Source organism: Oratosquilla oratoria, chromosome 19 (genome assembly GCF_046742065.1).
Source record: "Oratosquilla oratoria isolate Oo_2021 chromosome 19, ASM4674206v1, whole genome shotgun sequence".
In the NCBI taxonomy this organism is placed as follows: domain Eukaryota; kingdom Metazoa; phylum Arthropoda; class Malacostraca; order Stomatopoda; family Squillidae; genus Oratosquilla; species Oratosquilla oratoria.
In genome coordinates this window covers 16,160,403-16,167,902 of record NC_134795.1, presented here as the reverse complement: position 1 = coordinate 16,167,902, position 7,500 = coordinate 16,160,403, and the positions used below count along the sequence as shown (strand labels likewise).

Genomic DNA, 7,500 nt, shown 5'->3' with positions numbered 1-7,500 from the left:
CAGGGTTACTAAGTCTATTCCATTCGTCGACCACCCTATTGAATTTATTTTTTTTGGTGGCAGAGTTTCAAGGAGGGGAGGGCAAGGCGTGCAAAGATGGTCTGTGGAACAAGGAGGATGAGAGGGGATAGCGGGAAGGGTTGTGAGTGGTGGGATGATGAAGTGAAGAACATAGTAGAAGAGAAGAAGCGAGCATTCAGGGATTGGTCGCAAAGTAGGACGAGAGAAACATATGAGAGGTACAAAGAAAACCTAAGAGAAGCAAAACAAAAGATAAAAGAGGCATAAAGAAGAACAGATGTAAAATGGGGGAGGAATATGACACAAAATATTGAAAGTAATGAAAAGATGTTTTGGAAGAAAGTTAAGAGTGAAAGGGGAGGCGAGTTAGGTAGAGAAGAAAAGGTAAATGGTGCAGGTGGACAGATGTTACCAGAAGAGGAGGTGGTAAGGTGAAGATGGGCAGAGTATCTTAGAGAACTGTTAAATGTGGATAAGGATAGGGAGGGATTGGCGATAGTAGTGGTAGGCTTTAGGAAAATGACTTTGGCGGGAGAGGAAAATGAAGGAGAAATAAGAAAAGATGAGGTGTAAGTAGTTTTGAAAATGATGAGAGAAGGTAAGGTTGACGAGTTAAACACCATAAGAAGGTGAGGTATTTGGTTTAGACGGGTACCACGTGGACTGGCTAGTGAGGTTGTTTAATGTGTGTCAAAGGGAGGTTAGAGTGCCGGAGGACTGGAGGAGTGCCTCTATAGGCACTTGGTTCAGACGTGTTTCAGAGGGATCAGTTTGTTGAGTGTAGTCGGGAAGGCATATGGGAGGGTTTTGATTGAGAGGATTAGGAGAACAGAGGGAGTAATTGGCAAGGAACAGTGTGAGTTTAGGGAAGGTAGAAGTTGCGTCGATTTGATTTTTGTGGTAAGACAGATCTGTGAATCTATGAGAAAGCATTACCAAAGGTAAGACTTTTTTTGTCTGTCTGCCTGTTATGGATTTGGAAAACGCTTATAACAGGATAGACAGAAAGGCACTTTGGGGAGTTTTGCAGATATATGGGATTAAGGGAAAGCTGTTAAGGTGTCAATAGTTCTTACGAAAGTAGTAGAGCCTGTGTTAGATAACTAACGATTCACTTCAGGTATATATACATACATACTGTACATACATACATACACACACACACATACACACACACACACACACACACACACACACACACACACACACACACACACACACACACACACACACACACACACACACACACACACACACACACACACACATATATATATATATACATATATATATATATATATATATATATATATGTATGATAAAATGTGTGAGTGTATGTGCGTGTGTGTGTGATTCACCATTCACCATGGTCTTGGATCACGTGTTGGAATCGTGATCTACAGCTATTTCCCTCCAGGAAGAGAGCTCAGAGCTCATATATGACCGATCTATAGGTAATGCTGTGACCTAACACGCACACACACACACCCAACTCCCCGCCCACGAGAGTTGGAGTAACGACCCGCAGCGCAGCGATACTGAAATTATTTCAACCCTGGGCGGGATTCGAATCCAGACCGCCGTAGTGGCAGCCGGGAACTCTACCACTGCGCCACGTGTTTGTGTGTGTGTGCATTTGCCTGTGTATGCATATACATATGTATAAGTATATGCGTATGTACATGTATGTGTATATGTGTATGTACATGCATATGTAGATCTGTGCGTTTCTTTATGATACCGGTTCTATATATACGATATGTGTGCTACATCAATTCAGCAGTGATAATTTACTGTCCTTGAACCACCTTTATTTAGCCCTTTTTGTTATACTTATGCATATGTTTATACATTATATCTAAACTTCTGTTGTGAATATCTATTTTTCTTATTTTCACACAAGATGCCCTTGTCTTCTGTCTATAATTAGAATAATTTAGAAACGCTGGATTCATCTTTACAAGATGACGTCACGCAACTTTAAAACCAAATCGAATCTTCTTTTCTGAAGACTGACGTCACGACCTAATTTAGCTAAATTGCGTCGACGTTGCTGCCACTCAGGCGAGCACAGACTTTTGTGTTTGTATGGGTTTCAGTCACAGAGTATTCGAGTCTTAAAGAAAGAAAGAAAAAGAGGTTAGTCATATAGTTATATGTGTTTATATGCTCACCATCCTCATGGGTAGGCATAAGATAGTGGTTCCTAAGCTGGGGGCCACGAGGGGCCACGAGGGGGTCACAGGGGGCCACGGGGGCTACGAGAGGGCCACGGGGGTGGCCACGGTGGCCCCCAAGGAAGCCATGACAAGAATTTAGGGGAGTCGTGGTCTGCTGATACAAATTATATATTTCTATAGAATGTGATGTAAGTAAAGCATGTCACAGAAATCTATCAAATATCATTGTCAACTTTGTAATAAAGCAAAGGGTTTTTCCTTTCATTAACGTCTTATTATCTACTTATCTATTTATTTATTTATTTATTCATTTATTTATTGCCTTTTTTTTTTTTTAGCAGGGTGGGATTTAGGAGAAAAATGCAGGGGAACCACACGAATGTTGAGAATCTATGAAGGGGAGAAGGAGGAATGGAGTGGAAAAATATTAAAAACTATCGATATAAGGCCTAGCATGATGGTACATTACAAAGAGACTTTGGTTTTGGCAGTTGGGGGCCATTGCTCAGAGTAGATGTCGTTCTTAATCTCTGCCCAGTGGCCAGGATTCGAACTCACGCGTCTGACCTCCATCGGCGGCTACCCTTCTAGATGAGAATTTACTAGTTTGTACAAATCGAACTATTGGTAATTCTGTAACCTTACACACATTACACAACCATCCCTTTGCTAAAGGGAGGCAGTAACTTGTTGCAGTATTAGTAAAAGCTTTCATGCCGGGAGCAAAGTGCGAACACTGCACTGCAAGTTGGAAGCACTCGGTGCTAACCACTACTCTCCGTCAGTATGCCATGTGTGTGTGGGTTATGGATATTAATTTATCTAGCTTTATTTGTTTATAATCAAAATTTGTTCCTATTATTGGTATTACTATTATAATTATTTTTATTGCTACTGTTGTTATCATTATTACTATCATCAACATTAATATAATTTTTTTTTCATTTCAAGAGAAATCGATCTAAAAATGTATAGTCAATCTGGTAGTTAGACGGTAAAAAAAAGATACCTCGTCTTCAGAATTTCACAAGCTACTGACGTCTTGGTTCTTTATGTTTCAGCTTCCATTTCCTTCAAGGTCGTCAAAGAGTACTGGTCAGCAGCTCATTAACTGGTCACTCATGACGTAGACTCTTAGAGGAAAAAGTCACGCCATACTTGCTCAGCACCTGTTGACGAACTGACCCTAAAGAAACGATTCACCGTTGCGCTTTTGTTCTCACCTTCTGGTCTTCAGCTTCTTGCGATTCCCGGAAGGTGTGTGGGCGTGTATTTCGTATTAGATAATGGTAGATGTATTTACTTGACTTCTCTTAGGAATGTACCACATAGAGGATGCCTAGTTTCATCACTACGTCCCGTTTTAGCAGCCTTTTACAACCCGTTTTTTACTCAAAGAAGTGGTACAAGACTGCATTAAAGGTGGAGGGGGACAGCATAACGGAGGGGCAGTCGCAGTACAACAAAATACTTTGAATTTAAGAGGGGCAGAGAGGAAAAGTTTAAATGTGTTCGAGAAGAAATGTTTGAGAAGTATGGTAGGGGTTACAAGGTTGGATAGAGGGAAAAACGAGGAGGTGAGGAGGAGAGTTAGGGTGGAAAAGGAGATGACGGATAGGGCTGATTAAAAAGAATTGAGATGGTTTGGACTCATGGAAAGAATGAATGAAGAAAGATTAGTAAAAGAGGTGTGGAAAGGAGAGGTGGATGGAGTGAACTTGAGGGGACGACCGAGAATGAGATGGATAGAAGGGAATTAAAAGGGCGTTTAGCAGGAGGGGAATGTCTGTTTAGTAAGGGAGAAGGCAGGAGATAGAGGTGAGTGGAGAATGGATGTGTGTAGATGATACTGTGATGCAAGGATGGGGGTGGAAGGGGGATGGGGGGATGGGAGTTAGGGAGTGGTTATATGTGAATGCTATTTTGACGTAGCCCGAAGGGATTTCTCCCCGTTGTCTCGTTTTCTACATGAGGGAAGGAGGGGAGGGGGTTGCCAATTAAGTAAAGAAGCTCGGTTGTGTAATTATTGTGTCTTGCTACACTGCTTTTGACCCAGGGCAGTGGGCGGTATACAGCTATGACCCGTCATCCACGAGGAGCTAAGATGAGAGGGAGGAAAGGGTGGTGGAGGGGAGTGGAACGGGTGGGAGGAGGTACTTGCCTTTTGACTTGGCAACCTCCCCTATAAGGAGGAATAAAGACCTTTGTATATAGATAGATAGTATTTATTTAGATATTTATCATTCGTATAGTATTATATAGTTTATTCATAGTATTATTTAGTTTATAGTATCTATAGTTTATTTATAGTATTACTTAGTATTTATATAGTATCTATTTAAATAGATAGTATTTGTTTTATTTATAGTATTATTTAGTATTTATATAGTATCTATTTAAATAGATAGTATTTGTTTAGTTTCTATATAGCGTGAGTCACGTTTGGGAGTCCCCAGTAGACTCTTTGAGTGTTTATGGGTTCCTAGAACTTAAGAACATAAGAGTGGAAGAGACTGCAAGAGACCATAAGGCCTGTATTAGGTAGTTCCATGTTCCTTACCATTTATCATCCCTATCCATAAAGTTATCTAATCTTCCCTAAAAAAAAAAAAAAAAAAAAGTTTCAGCGCTCACTGCTACATGGTTACTAAGTCTATTCTATTTAAACACTGTGGGTAAACCAGTTCTTCCATCGAGTCTTGCAGCATGATTGTTTATTTTCAGTCTAGTTGGCACGAGACAAATCATCTCTGTTTAACATTCTTAAATCCCTTTTCCTTTCTTGCCGTCGTAACAAATTCATTTCTCATTTTACTCGTATAACTTCTCGTTGGTCTGCTTTTGCTATGGTCCATTTCTTAGATATTTTTTTTTCTAATTTACCTTCTTTTGGGGCCAATCGTAATCGTTATCTAGACCTATCTGTAGCAGTTTACAATTCTCTTCACCTTTCAACCTTTTTTCATAATCTTAGTAGTATTTGCAAATAAATTTGCTTAACTGCCTCTTTCATCCATCGTATCACTGCATGCACTAAGAATATTGCTTGTGTCACAACCGAGCTTTTTGCTACTGTACCTCTCTCCAATCGAACATCTCACCATTCACTAGTAATTGCATGGGCCTTTTATCGAAAAAGGTAAAATAGAAAATAACACGAATAATGATAATACCCGTTCTTATGTATTCCATGAAAGTCTTCCTACGTTTTTCAACTTTCATATCATTCCTTTTGTGTGACACTTTGTCAAAGGAATTGTATGGGCCTTTTATCGAAAAAGGTAAAATAGAAAATAACACGAATAATAATAATACTCCTTTTGTGTGGCACTTTGTCAAAGGAATTGTATGGGCCTTTTATCGAAAAAGGTAAAATAGAAAATAACACGAATAATAATAATACCCGTTCTTATGTATTCCATGAAAGTCTTCCTACGTTTTTCAACTTTCATATCATTCCTTTTGTGTGGCACTTTGTCACAGGCCTTTTCCAAATCCAGCTACAGACAATCCATCCAGCCTCTCTCAGCAACTACCCTCGGATAAAAACTAACCACTTTGGATATACATGACATTAATTTTCTGATTCCAAATTACTGTTCCCTTTTGCTTGATATGTAAGAAGTACTCTCAATACTTATGAGGGTGTGAAGGTTGGTGTAAGGTATTAATAAGTTTTCCGAAGTGTGTATATATATGTGTATGTATAGGTGTATGTATGTGTATATGTATGTATATATGCATATGTATATGTATATGTATATGCAAATAAATCACAAAACACACGTGACAAACTATTTTTGCAGAAACCACAGGGAAACTGAGGAAAACAGATACCGAACTTTTTCGTCTATTAAGACATTTAAAAAAATGTATATGTATATGTATATGTATACACACACAAACACACACACACACACACACACACACACACACACACACACACACACACACACACATATATATATATATAAAGATATATATATATATATATATATATATATATATATATATATTGTATATATGTACAGTATTAAGCCCATGGGGACCTGTTCCTGAAGAGGACCCCGCCCATGGCGTTGCGATGCTCTCCGGGGGTTAATCTCAAATGTCCTCCTCGGTGCGCTGGACAAGAGCCCCCGGGACTTCAGCCCACTTGGATCCGGGGGTGAAGTTTTGACGCACAAAGCGAGGAGCACAACGGGAGACTAAGCGACCGGCGAGGAGGGAGGGACGCCTACGAAGAGAGACGGAACGAGGAGCCGGCCTGCGATGAGCATCCAAGAGGAATACAATAAGAAACAAAGAGAAACAGCTGGTCGCCCGATACAGAGGGAAGGATACTGGAATGAAGGGGTGGATAGACAGCCTACCAGCAAAGAGGGAATAGATAAATAAATACAGTGAACAGTTGGCCGGCCGGCACAGTGGGAGGGAGACAGAAATACACGGGACGGATAGCCGGTCGGCCAGCAGAAACAGCATAAAAATTACAAGAGAAGAAATAGACGAAAAAAAAAAAGGAGAAAAAATTTAAAAAACACGTAACATCTGCCGGCCGGCATAGAGGACGGGACAGTGTCATAATGGGTGGAAAGCCGGTTGGCTGGCAAAGGGGAGAATAAAGACACTAGCCGGCATTATAGAAGAAGCGCCATGGACGGCCAGCCGGCTGACAAGGCGAGCGCAAATGCCGGCAGGCCGAGGAAGTACTAACCCAGAGGCCTTCCGGGCCATCAAGTGCGGCCTTCTGCGGCCTTTTATATACATATTATTTTTTTTAAAAGACCCTGAATATTTTTTAAGTCTGAAATCATTATACACCTGAAACTTATAATAAAAGGGGATAAAATAATTGAAAAAAATAATAATAATTTGTTCAGTGCGGCCTCTACATGGGACGATGAATTGTAAGGTGGCCTTCATGCACAAAAGGATTCTCCACCCCTGTACTGACCGAATAGCCGGCCAGCCGGCAAAAAAGCGGAGCCCGATCCCCGGCTGTCTGGTCAGAGTGCGTAAGACGGGGTTTACAGGTCTAACGGTTCGTCGAACGCGGTTCGACAGACACGTGTATAAAGAGATATGTGAACGTGTGAACGGGGTATTTGGTTGTCGAACACGTTAGTTAAACCCCTTCTAAGAGAATTTCCGGCTGGCCGGGGCCAGAGGAGAGGCGAATAGCCGGCGTACAGAGCAACAAGAGGTTGTCGGCCGCTAGGGTGGATAGGTTTCCCTTCAGCTGAATAAAATCGTCTTTCAGTCAAGTTGGACAGAATGGCCCGTTCTGATAGTGTGC

General features: G+C 40.9%; 1 long non-coding RNA gene across 1 annotated transcript in view; it reads left to right on the top strand.

Moving 5' to 3' along the window:
* LOC143035742 (uncharacterized) overlaps nucleotides 1–7,500 on the top strand; it is a 28,105-nt gene that overhangs the window by 17,831 nt on the left and 2,774 nt on the right. Inside the window, exon 2 of the long non-coding RNA XR_012967326.1 lies at nucleotides 3,263–3,458. This is a non-coding gene — a long non-coding RNA (uncharacterized LOC143035742). The remainder of the gene's footprint in view (nucleotides 1–3,262; nucleotides 3,459–7,500) is intronic.